The sequence below is a fragment of the Anabrus simplex genome, chromosome 4, assembly GCF_040414725.1.
Source record: "Anabrus simplex isolate iqAnaSimp1 chromosome 4, ASM4041472v1, whole genome shotgun sequence".
NCBI lineage: Eukaryota > Metazoa > Arthropoda > Insecta > Orthoptera > Tettigoniidae > Anabrus > Anabrus simplex.
The window spans coordinates 221,744,221-221,760,545 of record NC_090268.1 but is presented as its reverse complement, the minus strand read 5'-3'; the positions used below and the strand labels follow the sequence as shown (position 1 = coordinate 221,760,545).

The following is a 16,325-nucleotide window of genomic DNA, read 5'->3' as shown; positions in this document are numbered from 1 at the left end:
CCAACTTTACTCCAAAATAAGTTTTAACAGAGGGGCAGAAAACCCCATTCATGCTCAGGAGCACTTGCTCCAAATTACACAGAAAAGCCTCCTCGAGGCATACAACCCTCAATTTTCAAGAAAGAGCCACACGCTCTCAAACTTTAAGCCTCTCAAAGGCCACACCAAACTCCACCTTCAAGTTGTCCTCTCAGGACATAGACACAGGGGTAAAATACCCAACCTACTGAGGTCTATTAAGTGAGAAAAAGGATTAATTATATGACCTCTAAAATAATAATTTGAGAGGAAGCGATCCGCCTTCCTAATACCTTTTGTTAAAAACCTAACCTGGCTCTAGGCCGCTAATGCAAGGGCTAATCCCATACTTAAGAGGTGACTTATGGAAGGAAACAATTTACCTTACATTAAGGAAGAATCGGTTGAGAGAAATAAGTTCACCTCAAAGCAATATGAGTGGGAGCTCGAGAGGGTTAAGCACTCTCTATCCCGATATGCAGTTTAAAAGATAGAATAGATACTAAGTGTCTTTACATTTTAAGGAAGGTTACATTATGGAAAAACTTCGGACCCGCCCCGAGAGTTAAATTGCTGAGCTAGCAAAGGAAGAAGTTATTAATCGGCCATTACCTTGTTGTTGACCGCTGCCGAAGAAAGAGGCGCTTCCCGCCCCCTGCTATGTACTTTACACACTAAAAGATGGAACAGAAGTGGCGCAGAGACCCAAAAATCAGCAGTTTATATACTCTCGCGGAAAGTTCGAGGCGTTTCAGGGAAGAAAACACCCACCCACAATCACTTTATTGGTTAGGGATAAGCAGCATATTCAAGTTGGGGGAAGATACATCAGATTGGTCAGAAATTAATTAAAGAAATTCGGGATTGGCTAAATACAAAACAAGGGGGAAGAGAGGGGTATACAGCCAACTTAAACAATAACAGAAAGAAATTTAACAAGAAACAAACTTTTGAAATAAAACTTTCTCCAAAAAGCAGTTCTTTCACATCGCACTAGGGTGCACCATTGTAGTTTTTCAGTAGTGTCCTCTAGAAGAGAAAGTTCACACTTCTTACTACCGGTAAAACAAAAATACATCAAAAGTGACACAGTTCAAAAACTCCAAAATTTCCAAGTAGTGACATCTTCTGAGAAACTTGAAAATTAATACCGTCGATAAAGTTCAGACTTCCTCCAGCAGAGGAGTTTCAACTGGCGCAAATTTTAAATTAGCGGCGTGGAGGTGTACCGCCCGGTACAGACCTCCCCCCCCCAAAAGTTCCTCCAGGGGTGACACATGAAATTTGTTTGAAAACCAGGTCCAAGTTTTGATGTTGATATGGAGATTAATTGCAGAAGTATTTATAAAATTTTCTTAATTTGGTTTGATTCAGTTTCAAAATTTTGTAATAACCGGTGAAGTAAAGTCTTTATGTTTGCAGAAGTTAAATTCAGAAGGAAAACTTTAGTTTTTAAAGTTGAGGAAAATTTTCTAAGTCCACCAAATATTGCAGTAGAATACCCGAGAACAGGTAGTAAAGTTGAACTGGAATGTCCATATAGCTGGATATGTACTTCAAACGTTGATGATTTTAACGGCCAGACCAGCCGCCACTGCTTGCGTTCAGAGGAGGCCGCCCGGGCCCCTCAAGTACCCTGAGATACCGCTCGCCCGCACTATGAGGGGAGCAGAGGTGTTGAAGCACGCCGCGCCCGCGGTGAACATATACAGGCTGCGGGCCAGTAGCAGGTCGTGCGCCGCACATCAGCCTTGGCCGGGAGGAGAGCTCCGGCTCGCCGTGCACATGTCGTCCTCGCTGGGATCGAGGGGGCCCTTCCTCTATCCCAGTCGCGGCACAGTGCCGCGCGGCTGCGGGGGCACTGAAACATTAAAGTTAGGCGGCAGAATTTTGTTGGACCAGAATACTAGTAGGGTACATTCATTGTGGTGAGGTTGAGGGGCCAGCGGCGTGGAGATATTTATTTAATTCCCACAAGCCACTGTGTGTAGTGGAGCAGGAGACGGGAGCGTGGTAATGGCCGTGGTAAGGACAGAATGGCAGTTTAACTAATCGGGGGAGGTTTACAAAAATGCTTAAATATAGAAAAATATTATAGAAGGGGCAGAATGCCTGAAAAGAGAAAACTCAAAAAAAAAAATATAACCTTCATAATCCTTTCAAGATTATATGAGGCAAGTTAGCATAGAAATTATACCGGTTTCACCTGCGACAGGTGAACCCTAAATATCCTCTCGGTGGCTGGATTGCTTAATAACAACGTAACCGGCGTAAGAAAATCGAGAATTATGCACGGCTCATGAAATCTGGGGGCAAGCTTGCCCGCGGGAACAAAATTCTTGACCATCACTTGGTCGCCTACCTTCAAATTGGTGGGTCTCCGTCCACGATCATATCTTTCCCTAACCTTTTCATGAGACACTTTAAGATTGGCTTTAGCCTTCTTCCAAAGATCTTTGATATTATCCGGATCTATTGTCTTGGGTAGATTGTCACTCAGAGACCAGAGGTTAGAGAGCGGCGTGTTGGGAACAAACTTGAACATCAAAGAGGCTGGAGTAAACTTGTGAGATTCATGAACCGCCGAATTCAAAGCAAAAGCTAACCAATGCAGGGACGTGTCCCACCTGGAATGATCTTCATGATGATAGGCAATAAGCGCGGACCTGAGATTACGGTTAACCCGTTCAGCCAGAGATGGTTGAGGGTAATAAGCAGAAGTAGTCACATGAGAGATGGACAGGTCAAAGCAGAATTTACGAAATAGATTAGATGTAAAAGCCTTAGCATTATCAGATACAATATATTGACACGGACCAAAAGAAGCAAAGATAGAATTTAGACAAGTAATGGTGGACTGAGCGGTAGCCAGCTTAGTCGGAAATAACCAGGAAAATCTTGTAAAACCATCTACACATACAAGGATGAACTTGTTGGCATTTCCCTTCGACTGGGGGAAGGGTCCTACATAATCAATATACAGGCGTTCCATGGGGCGCGACGCTTGATGAGAAGATAACATGCCTACCTTGGTGGACATGGTGGGTTTACTAAGCAAGCAGGATTTACAAGCTTTTACTAGTTCACGGATTTCACCGTCCATACCTTTCCAGATGAACCTTTCACGAATCTTTTCACGGGTTTTAAAGATTCCAAGATGCCCCCCTAATGGGGTCTCATGATAATACTTGAAGATCATAGGTACAAGAACAGCTGGAACGACGACTTTCATAATCTTATCATGCCTCGAAGGGCAACATAGAACACCATTCCTCAGTACATAAGGGACAACATGTTCCCCAGAAGAAAGGGTTTCCATTATCGGAACCACCGTCGGATCTTCACGTTGGTATTTCTCAATATCCCTAAAGAGCATGGGAGCATCTGTTAAGATGGCATTAACATCAGATAGTAGGGACTCGGGAGGTGATGAACTGTCGACCGGTTCAAGGATCTCGACGTCGTTGGAAAACATACGGCTGAGTCCATCGGCAACAACATTTTTGGTCCCTCTGATATGCCTGACATCGAATTGGAAGGCAGAAATACGGATGGCCCAACGGGCTATACGACCAGTACGACGCGGCCTACCTAAGACCCAGCTTAAGGCTTGATTATCTGTCTCCAGGTCGAATTTGACATGTTCCAGATAGAGACGGAACTTTTCTAAGGCGAATAAGACTGCCAAACCTTCGAGCTCATAGATGGAATACTTGGCTTCTTGAGCCGATAGAGTCCTAGATGCATAGGCGATGGGTCGCCTCCCTAATTCAGTCTCTTGAAGAAGGACTGCAGCTACTGCTGACGACGACGCGTCAGTTTGGACGATGAATTTCTTTGAGAAATCAGGCATAGCAAGGACAGGGGCATTACAGAGAGCTAATTTAAGATCTTCAAAAGCGGCTTGTTGAGAAGGTCCCCACTCGAATTTGATGCCTTTCCTACGAAGAAGGTTTAAGGGCGCCGCTCTATTAGCGAAGTTAGGAATAAACTTCCTGAAGAAATTCACCATACCAATGAACCTGGCGATACCTTTAATGTCCTTGGGCGGTTTAAAATCACGGATGGCCTGTGTTCTAGAATGATCGACTGCAACACCATCAGGTGACACAATATGCCCTAGGAATGACATAGAGGGCTTAGCAAAGGCAACCTTGGACAACTTGACAGTTAACCCAGCCTTACGAAGGCGAACGAGAACTTCTCTCAGATGATCTAGATGTTCTTCAAAGGTCTCCGAAAATACGACGACATCATCCAAGTAGTGATACAAGTACTCAAATTTGATGTCGGAGAAGACCCTATCTAGCAGCCTAGTGAGTACAGCTGCTCTTGTGGGGAGCCCGAAAGGCACACGGTTGTATTCGTATAAATTCCAGTCCGTGGCAAACGCTGTAAGATGTTTAGACTCTTCCGCAAGGGGAATTTGATTGTAGGCCTGATTCAGGTCCAAGATAGTAAAGAACTTGGCCTTACGAAACCATGAAAAACAAGAATGAAGGTCAGGCAGGGGCACAGATTGTAACACCACCTTCCGATTGAGAGCCCTATAATCAATGACAGGCCTGAAGCCCCCTTGGGGTTTCGGGACTAGAAAAATAGGTGACGAATACGCCGACTTAGAGGGCCTAATAATACCATCCTTCAACATCTGATCGATGATTTCTTTCAGAGCCTTCATTTTAGGTGGAGATAGCCTATAAGGTGGAAAACGGACAGGAATCGAATCCGTGACCTCAATTTTGTATTCAATAAGGTCAGTAACACCAAGAGTATCAGAGAACACCTCTGGAAATGACTGACATAATTTACAAATACTATCAGCCTGCTCCTCAGGTAGATGTCTAAGGTCTAACAACATCTCATCCTGGGTAGGCGAAATAGATGAACATGATACAGATTTACACTTTAACAAGGGGATTTTACAATTGGAAGCAAATTTGAATGTGCACGACTTACTCTGAAGATCGAGCACAAGACCAGTGTGAGAAATGAAGTCAGCTCCCAATATGATGGGGCAAGACAGGTGCTTAGCCACAAACAATTTGATTTTCCATGTAAATTTAAAAATACGAATTTTGACCTGTACAGAACCTAGAATTTCTACTGGAGATGAATTAGCCGAAACATATTGAACAGTAGATGAGCCATAGTCAGGTAGTTTACAAACAGACTTCAATTTTGAATACCATTGGTCCGAAATAATTGAACAAACCCTGCCTGAATCTAATAGAGCGGTTATAGGCTTGTTATTCAACTCAATCTTAAGAAAAGGAACAGGTGCGGGGGTATCCGCCTCAATCCTAAGACACTCTTTGGGGCATTCAAAAGATGGATTTGCAAATTGAACGTTCCCTGAATTTACGACCTTTTTGCCAGGGGCTGAGCCTTGGGAAGCAGAATTAGTCGACTCAGCCGAAGCCGCTAGTCACTTGGTATTATTGGCATTGGTGGGATTTGCACCAGAGGTTGAGCAGGAGGGGGTGCTATTTGAATTTGGGCAATTCTTGGCGATATGTGAGAAAGCCCCACATTTAAAACAGCCTTGTGATGAGCCAGCTCCATTATTTGCCCTACTAGCTTTGATCAATGGACACTTATTGCGAAGATGGTCAGGCGACCCGCAAGCATAACATTTACGGGGTGTGACTGGTCGGCGAGGTGGAGGCCGAGGATTACTAAACGAAGGAGGGGGTTCTTTCGCGACACGCAAAGAATCGGCGTATCTAACTCCTTCCGCTGAGACGGCCAATGCTTCAAGTTCAGAGAAGGTTTGCGGGCACGCCGCGAAACACAAATATGACCTATAGGATGGTGAAATTCCTTCTACAATAGCCTGTACAATCTGATCTTCAGGAAAATGAAGAGCAAAAACCCTAGTATAAAACTTAATGTCTTGTATGAAATCCGCCAGATTTTCGTCCAATCTCTGTACTCGATAATAGTACTTCTGAATCAGGGAGGACCTTGCCCTAGCCGGGATGAAGTTAGCTAGCAAGTGGGCGTGGAAGTCTTCGATCGATGATTGCTCGGCAATGGCTCTAACTATTTTGTCTGAGAGAATACCTATTCCATAAGGATAGATGATTTGCAAAATTTGACATGGAGAAAGAGAAAAAACAAGGGCATGATCCTGAAATTCAACCAAAAACCTTAAGAAAGAAATAACTTCACTGGTAGTGTTAACAGAAAACTTCGAGATACCTCTGAGCAACATTGCCAATGGATGAGGCAAGCTGCTGAACCCAGGTGACATAGTCGGTAAAGGTTTAAGTGGCAAGGAAGTTAATTCAGAACGTACATTATTCAATGAGTTACGGTGTTCTGACTCGTTGTCCAATGGGGCAGAGATAGTTTGAGCAGCAACGGTTATCCTATTGACTTCTCCCTTAGGAGGCTCTTCCTCGCTACCTGCATTCATCGTGGTGGGTTGATCGATTTTGGGAGGAACTTCCCCAGTTAACAATTGGGTAACCTTACTGGATAATTCAGAAATATTTTCAAGCAACATACTAGCTTCCTTCCTCTGAACGTCATTCAACTTCAGAGACAACAGATCGTTAACTCTATTTGAAAAATGATATAGCCTGGCTTGCACACGCTTAATTTGATTAGGAGAAGGATCATTTTCGTCAAAAAAACTAACTACAGATGCTAGCCCAGTAGTATTCTCGGTGATCGTGGAAAGAGAGTCGTCAATTTCTTTCTCTCCCAAAGTGGGGATGGAAATGGGCAAATCAAGGGACTCTCTAAGCTTGTTTGTGTCTACCGCAACCGTGCCTCCAGATTGCACATTTCTGATAGTTAATTCATAGATTAACTCCTCCTTGCGCAAATAGTTAAGATGGAGAACATCGCGAGGGCCGGGCATGATGACAGAACAATTTTGAAAAAATCAGAAACTTCCAGCAACTGAGAAAATTGTTAGAGTTCGGAACAAAACAATGTTTAGCCGTCAAATGGGGCTAAATTGAGACCCATTCAACCACGCTCTGCTACCACTTGTTACCGTGTTTTTGCGGTAGGTAGAGGTGAAAGAAGGTGCGGGCTTGAACGGGTCTCAAACTACGGAATCAAAGTTAATGTAAAATTTAACAAGGTTATATTTTCTTTTCAAAATGAAGAAATAACAAGCACGGCAGGTACAGAGTAGCAAGGCAACAAAAGGTGCAATTACAGTATTTACAGTATTTGGGCTTCGAGCCCCGAATTCACACTTCTAGGGCAATTAGCCCAACTTTACTCCAAAATAAGTTTTAACAGAGGGGCAGAAAACCCCATTCATGCTCAGGAGCACTTGCTCCAAATTACACAGAAAAGCCTCCTCGAGGCATACAACCCTCAATTTTCAAGAAAGAGCCACGCGCTCTCAAACTTTAAGTCTCTCAAAGGCCACACCAAACTCCACCTTCAAGTTGTCCTCTCAGGACATAGACACAGGGGTAAAATACCCAACCTACTGAGGTCTATTAAGTGAGAAAAAGGATTAATTATATGACCTCTAAAATAACAATTTGAGAGGAGGCGATCCGCCCTCCTAATACCTTTTGTTAAAAACCTAACCTGGCTCTAGGCCGCTAATGCAAGGGCTAATCCCATACTAAAGAGGTGACTTATGGAAGGAAACAATTTACCTTACATTAAGGAAGAATCGGTTGAGAGAAATAAGTTCACCTCAAAGCAATATGAGTGGGAGCTCGAGAGGGTTAAGCACTCTCTATCCCGATATGCAGTTTAAAAGATAGAATAGATACTAAGTGTCTTTACATTTTAAGGAAGGTTACATTATGGAAAAACTTCGGACCCGCCCCGAGAGTTAAATTGCTGAGCTAGCAAAGGAAGAAGTTATTAATCGGCCATTACCTTGTTGTTGACCGCTGCCGAAGAAAGAGGCGCTTCCCGCCCCCTGCTATGTACTTTACACACTAAAAGATGGAACAGAAGTGGCGCAGAGACCCAAAAATCAGCAGTTTATATACTCTCGCGGAAAGTTCGAGGCGTTTCAGGGAAGAAAACACCCACCCACAATCACTTTATTGGTTAGGGATAAGCAGCATATTCAAGTTGGGGGAAGATACATCAGATTGGTCAGAAATTAATTAAAGAAATTCGGGATTGGCTAAATACAAAACAAGGGGGAAGAGAGGGGTATACAGCCAACTTAAACAATAACAGAAAGAAATTTAACAAGAAACAAACTTTTGAAATAAAACTTTCTCCAAAAAGCAGTTCTTTCACATCGCACTAGGGTGCACCATTGTAGTTTTTCAGTAGTGTCCTCTAGAAGAGAAAGTTCACACTTCTTACTACCAGTAAAACAAAAATACATCAAAAGTGACACAGTTCAAAAACTCCAAAATTTCCAAGTAGTGACATCTTCTGAGAAACTTGAAAATTAATACGTCGATAAAGTTCAGACTTCCTCCAGCAGAGGAGTTTCAACTGGCGCAAATTTTAAATTAGCGGCGTGGAGGTGTACCGCCTGGTACAATATCATTTCTCAGTATTCACAAAAACGCACACATGGATGCTGTCAATTGTGTACACTGTTTTATTTACAAATTATATACACATTATACACACACATTAGTGAACCACCATCCCAAACTGAATCAAAGAAGAAGAAGAAGAAGAGAAGAAGACTGTCACATTAGCATGTCAACCAACTACCAACACGACAAAATCTTGAGTTCACACACTGAATTCGGCTTAACGACTTGCACTCGCAATTCAACTCCATTCGCAAGATAGTCTTTCTTATACCTTGCCTGGCCAGGCTTCTAGAAAAGTATGATACAACATGCTTTCTCGTATCTTCTCGAGTCTCCAATAACCTGTGTACAAATGGACAGAACATTCTGCAAAACTCGAGTGATAAAGGTGCATTGTTCTAGACTATAACCCTGTGTTGCACATTACATTGGATTTATACATATTTACAGGTAATAATAAATTATATACTATTAATTACGTGTTCTTACATTAAATAAAGTCGGATTAATATACATACAGCAGAAGTATTATGACATAACCTCATGTTTTGTTACATAAGACAGATCATACAACACACAAATAATGATACGGCTACGATTTATACCAAATAAAGTCCGTACTGACAACCTCTTGTACATAACTACGTAGATAATAATAGTAATAATAGACGTAAACAACTTCAAAGCCACACCTCACAAGTAATAATAATAATAATAATTATTATTATTATTTATTTATAACGTGTCAGAAGTACACATAAGTTTTAAATTAAATATGAGGAAAGAACATAAAACATAATATAAATTCTTCAGTGACGAAGAGCTACATTAAACTATGCGAGTCCAAAACCTTGCGACATCAAGTGCATTTCGCTTCGCTTTAACCAGGTCTTCTGTTGTGCAACTGAATGGGCATGAACTACATTGCAGCAAATGGGCTGTGGTCTGCTCTTCTCCACATACACACAAGGTACTGTCCACTTCGAAACCCCATTTCTTCTGGTTGACCCTGCACAGCGTAACACCAGAGCGCAGTCTACTCAGTGCTCTCCAATTCACCCAATCTGTAACATGGCCAGGAGGGAGTTCCTCTTTTGGGGTCATCTATTGACTGATATTCGTATGTTGACTCCTGGAGTGCCAATCTTGAATTCCTGCAAGTGTTTCGGTTACTCTCAAGAAGCTTTTCCTAGACTTAAGGCGCTGGCGTGGTGGCTCATATCCAACAAAGTGTGGGCTTCAGATGTCAACGTCTTTCTCTTTTCTTTCTTGGCTGCCACTTCACGGTGGATATCGGGAGGTGCTATCCCTGCAAGGCAATACATTTTTTCCAAAGGTGTAGGTCTCAAATATCTAATAATAATGCGGCAGGTCTCGTTGAGTGCTACATCAACCAGGCATGCATATTCAGCTGCAGAATAGCAGAGCGAAAGGGCAGATGTCCACACTGTGTCTGGTTGTACTCCCCAAGATGTTTCAGTTAGCTTTCACACAATATTGTTTCTAGCAGCCACTTTCTGCTTGATGTTCAAACAATGTTTTCTGTAGGTTAAGGAACAATCCAGAGTGACTCCGAGGTACTTCGGGGTAGGATAGTGTTGTGATGCTATGCCTTGCGAAGTGACCTTCAGATTTCAGGAAGCTTCTCTGTTGTTTAGATGGAAAACACAGGTTTGTGTCTTAGTTGGGTTTGGTGTTAGTTGATTCTTCTTGTAATAGCCAGCGAGAGTGTCTAGAGCTTTGGACAATGTTTGTTCAATCGTCTCAAAGTTATCCCCCTGAGAAGTGATGATACAATCATCAGCATAGATGAAACTATTTGTCCCGGCGGAAAGAGGCTGATCACTGCTGTAAATATTGAAAAGCATTGTTGATATAATAATAGATAGTCAACGGTCTCGAAGGCGAAAGAGGAGTTCCATTTCCCAACGGCGGAGAGAACGGAAGAACTGAATGAAGCAAATCTTTCTGCATCTGTATTCGGAGCGAGCGGCAGGGAATCAGCATCTGTTCACCTAGTTGGTGCGGCTGCAAACAAAGCTCTGGAACTACCCACTCCATTTCTAACCACCCAGCAAGAGCTGGACCCACAAGTGTCAACATGCATAGACATGGATTGTGAGAGGAATAACTTATACCCCAGGTGGTAACCAATCCACCAATGCTCTAGGTAGCATCGCAACCGGACCGTTGGATTCTGGGGAGTCCGGCCAACCGCGAGAAAAGAGGGAGTAGGAGACCTCTGGCAAACTTCCCATCAAGGCAAAGACCGACATAGGGACATTGAATATCAACACGCTAAACAGAGCAGGGAAATTACTAGGGTTGGAAAAGATGCTAGAGGAACAGAAGATTCAGATATTAGGAATCCAAGAGACGTGCATAACAGATGACAATACGATAGACTTCGGCAACTACAGGTTAAATACCAATATAGTTGATCCATTATTGGACACAACAAATTTTCCAGCTAACTCATTCCTGGTTGCCAGCGTTTCACCCCAGTGTGCTAAGTTGGGCTCATCAGTTGGTAAATAGCACACCTACCAAGGCGCATGGCTAGTGCATACTAATTTACTCATTCGGAACAAATATTTCAGGTTCCCGATGGGAATCGGCATCTTTATCAACTACAGGTTATTCAAGAGCAAAACAGACAGGAAAGTAGGTAAAGGAACACCGCTCCTGGGAATGGCCTTCGCTGTCAACAAGAACATACTCATCCCAGTAACAGAAGTCAAACCAATAAACAACAGTCCGATAACGATAAAGCTCAAATGTGCTAACAAGTACTATACAATAGTCAACATACACACACCAGTAAATGAAGATAACAAGAGAGATAAAGAAGGAGTCAAACAGTACTGGGACCAACTTGAAAAAACAATGAGAAAAACCCCTAAAGGAGATGTAAAAATTCTACTAGGTGACATCAATGCGCAATTAGGTAGAGAAAGAAGATCCAGAGGAACAATAGGACATTACCCCAGACATAAATTGACAAATTCGTCAATCTTCCCTTATGCGGGACCCTATTGCCTTTGTTAGTTTTAGCCTGAATTACACAACTTTGATGATACAAGTGTCCATTCGACACTCCATGTCATACAATGTCGACATGTTAAAGATCTCTGGTGACAAATTCGGTGCTTACCCAACAAAATTACTTAAAACTCATCCATGTATTTATTGTTCAATAAGAGATCCAGTTTACTCAAAATGGAATGTTAGGCAGCCTATATAGTGTCAAATGAAACTGCCTACACAAGGTAGCTGCGGCCATATGATTTTGGTGAGATAAGCGATATAGTTTAAATTGTGAAATATTCAAATCTGGTTTAAAATGGACAATTATGTTTGGAATTATGGCTTCATTTTTCCAAAAGAGAAAGTGATCCTTTCTTAAAGGTTTGTTTTTCACTCTGAAACTTGGTTTTCAGGCTCAGGAAGGTCACAAAGGAATAATCTGTCATGTTACATTGTACCTTCTATTTGTTGATTCAAGGTTATTTCCAACAACTTATGACCAACTTATAGCAGTATGCCTGTCTGAAGCATTTTGAAGTCTAGAAGAAGTTACTTTTGAGAAAAAAGTTAAATTGGAACCTACTAGCACATAAACCTTTTTTGGTTCTATGACCATTTAAGACCACAGATGTTAAAAAAAAATGCTTAATCCTGACAATTATTTCCAATGCCCTACACAGAAGGAACCCACCATTTCCCTAATGCAAGCATAGCCAATAAAAAGAAAAATGAGGTTGTCGCTTACCTTCCGAACACTGGATATCTATATCTCTGTAAGCATTCCTGAAACAAATAAACAAAGAGATGAGCTACAGCAAGTTTCTAAAACTAATGCACTAAACTGCTCCCCATGATAATCTCCTTTCACAATGTCTGAACACTGTCCAGGAATTCACCCACACACAGGCACGAATGACACACCTTTGTGCAGTAGCAACATCATCTGGTGGCCATGTCTTCCTGCAAACACTGAGCTCGCATTTCAAACTGCTACTTTTCTAGAGTCATAACGGGAGTGTCAATTATTTCTGAATGCCCTAAATATCAGTATCAATTATGTGACCTGGAAATGAAACCCCTAATTTTGAGTGTAAAACTGAAAAACTCCACAGAGATACGTCAGTGGAATGAACGGATGTTTTATTAGATTTTAAGACAGTAATATATAACAATAATTCAAAGAAAATGGTTTCTAATGATTGTGAATGCACTCTTTTAATCGTTAGTGTAACAAACCAAACAAACTAGTTACTAGATTTTAAGACAGTATACGAAGGTCGATCAAATATAAACAGGATTTTTGTTCTTGAACATCAACACTTCGTAGGACTGGCCCCACGCTTCTGCTATGCTTAGGCAGGACCGTTAGGAGTGGGGAGAGCGTGCTGTTAGATATTTCCCGCCATTTCATCAGTAATGCTCACGATATCGGAGCAACAGGTACACCCCTCCACTGCGCAACGCATAATTATAAAATTTCTTGCTCATGAAGGAGTTACAGTGGCGGAATTTTACCAGAGATTGACTGTACAGTTCGGTGATCAAACATTGTCAAGGACGCATGTGTGTAAGGAGTGGCAGAGGAAAGGGGAGGCAGCATCAGTGAAAGCCAAGGCTCGATTGTCAGCTGGCAAGGTTCTTGCAACCGGTTTTTTCTCAATTGGCGAAGCATTTTGCTGATTGGTTTTTTGCATGAGCAATGCACAATCAATGCTGCTTTACACTGCGAGCTGTTGACCAAGGTGAGGGTTGCATATTGCCACAATAGACGAGACCAACCGATTCGACTATGCGTGGCCCCATATTGCAGCTCTGTCTCCAAGCTATAGGAAATGCACTGGACTACACTAGATCATCCTCCTTACAGCCCTAACTTATCGCCCTGCGATTTCCGTTTGTTCGGACCGCTTAAAGAAGCTCTAGGAGGACAACGATTTGAAGATGACGGTTGTGGAAGACTTTGTGCGCAACTGGCTGGTGACACGACCCTGGTCTTTTTATGATGAGAGCATCAAAAAGCTGCCCATACACTGGGATAAATGCATTTCCAAAGTAGGAAACTATGTGGAAAAATAAATTGTAATTGTCTTGTGTTTTATAATAAATAAATTTAAATAAAAATAAAATCCTGTTTATATTTGATCCCCCCTCATATCAATATGCTAGTGAAATGAAACATTGAAGTTTATTAGATTCCAAGACTGTGATATATGATAAAATCAAAATGATTGTGATGTACTATTTTAATTGTTAGTGTAAGCAATCAAGGATGATCCATGGATCAAAATTAGTACTGAAATGTAGATGTAAATAAATCAATTTTACAACATTTATATAGTATCGATTAGGTAGGAATGTCAGAAAACTGTAATTGTGGTCGTTCAATACTCGCAACGTTATATAGGCGCGCTGAATCCTCCCCTGCAGCTGGACTCTGTGGATGGCTCTCGGTTGATGGACAATGCTGCACCCGTCGAATTCTCCCACAACCTCATTGTAGGTCAAACATGACTGGGGGCTGCATCGTATCTCCGTCTCCTGCATACGTACATTTGGCTCCCTCTTCTGACATCGATCTGGTCTTGAACTGAGTCCAGCACGTTCCCCAGGCAGTGATCCTGTCAACCCGTGGGGTTTCCACCTTCATGATGCCGGAGCCGCCATTGTTGCTGATAGACTTCATTAGTATTAGTATCTCCACCGCCATTGTATTATCGTGTGGGGCACTCACTTCCTCCTTCAGGTCTCGAACTCCGGATTCAACAACTGCGAGCAGCACTTCGGACCGCTTCCCGTGCAGTTCGTTGTCTTCCTGCAGGACATCACTGTTCACCTTGGTTTCGAGAGAGCCCACTTCATTTTGTGGATTTAACTGTTCGCCAATCAGTTCACTTAATTTAGGCTTAAGTTCGCACGTAATCTTACATTCCAGTTGATCACAGCTGGATGCAACTTTACTTGCAGTTTGGTTATACATAGATTTAACTTCGTCCAGCATATTGAGGAGAGTGTGGAACTGTTTGGTATTCATTTTGTCACTCAGTAGGGATTTCTGTATGTTCTGAAATGCGCTACCAGCTTCACGAATTTCTGACACCAGTTTTACATACTAGATTATCCACTAGTTTATCACACTTGTCCATTCCACTTCTGACACCAGTTGTAACGTGTTGTGGGGGTCGATAAACAAAGCCAGAACCTGGTAGCATTCTGTTACTAATAAGGGACACCGTTGACCTCGAACGCTCGGAACCGCACAAAACTATGCTTAGAATAACAAGTAATCATAAACAAAACAGTGGTGTGCTTCATTTCCATGTAAAACTCTGCATTTGTCTGCTGGCGCCACTAGATGGTGGCATAGTGTAGCTGCACTAACCAGTGCTCCAGTTGCATGAGTGGTACAGCTGCAGTACGTATTTGTCTCTTGGAGTTTTCACAAGCGAGTTACTGTGTAAACTGTGTATAGTGCAGTGATATCATGAAGAGAATTAATCCTACGCATGTGGTCCAAATATTAGGGACCAAGTTGCGACGTGCTGAACATGGAAATGACATCGGGGCCGAGGATATGGAGTTTGCGGATATATTATATAACATAATAATTCAGAAATATAATGGCGATGACATAGAAATACACAACATTACGCTGGATATATAAACAGATTTTTAAGGACGGGAGGAACTTGAACCTGAAGGTGGCTCTTCAAGCAGTATACGACATTCATCTCCAGAGCAACAGGAACAGTCAAGTCAAAGTGAGTACGAACTCTCTCCACCCAAAAAGACGAGGTCCAGTGTATTAAAAGATATTGATGACAGCGTACTAGAGAACATTTATGAGGACTATTACAATCGTGGCTTCAATTCCTATAGCAAACTAATGAAGCGCTCTAAGTACATCAAAAGTAAATCAAATTGCACATTAATTCTAAATTATACTGTATGTCTAGCAAACGGGGAGCAGGTGCTTGTTTCAAAGGAAACAGACTGTTGCAATTGCAAACCATAAAAGAGTACGTAATATCGCAATTTGATTGTGCAAGGAGGTAAGGGTAACTCGTGTCCTCATCCCGAGGTGGGGCAGCTCTTTTCAGGCACACCTCCAATGGAGGTGAGCTGCATGTACCATTTCAACCACATACCAGCCCTCCTGCCATTCTTAAATTTCTGGCAGTGCCGGAAATCGAACCCGGACCCCCGAGGACGGCAGCTAATAACACTAACCGTTACGCTACGGTGGCAGAGCGTGCAAGGAGGTATGGATCTACAGTTCACTATTGGCATCTGCAGATGTGGGCACAAGAAGGGGCTAAAATGGTTGGCTTGGTCAATTTCAAAGCTTCCATTTCCTTTATCGACCATCTCAAGGCTGAATATGGCATTTCATCCAGGCATATTACTACATTTGTCATATGTAAGAACATAGGAAGACGACAATAGTATACGTCAGAAAGCACAACAGTTTGTGGAAGAAGTGAACATGTTTATAACAGAGGAGGGTGTGGAGAAACGTAATGTTTGGAACAGTGACCAGAGTCAATTCCAATATGAAATGTCTTCAGCATCAACACTGTCCTACAGAGGAGAGAAAACTACAGGTACTGTGTTGCAGTCTGTACATAGCTCTACCCAGAGCTGCACAACTGATGTGGCTTTATCAATGGCAGGCAGACTAGCAAACAAGTTGTACATGTGTTTTCAAGAGACACAAGGCACTTTCGGTCCAAATATTTTACAGAAACTTGGAACAACCTGTCCATGAAACATTCATGTGGAGGCAAGCAA

At 42.2% G+C, this 16,325-nt stretch overlaps 1 protein-coding gene across 5 annotated transcripts in view; it reads right to left on the bottom strand.

Annotated features, from left to right (window-relative positions):
- The window catches only part of Ntmt (N-terminal methyltransferase), a 107,592-nt gene that overhangs the window by 87,391 nt on the left and 3,876 nt on the right, over positions 1-16,325 (bottom strand). For 4 of the 5 annotated variants that reach the window (XM_067145373.2, XM_067145375.2, XM_067145377.2 and 1 more), the window contains exon 2: positions 12,283-12,320. The gene's annotated coding sequence lies outside the window, so the exon portion shown is untranslated. Of the gene's footprint in view, positions 1-12,282; positions 12,321-12,458; positions 13,550-16,325 lie in introns of those variants that run through there. The other variant, XM_067145374.2, reaches the window with a different exon arrangement.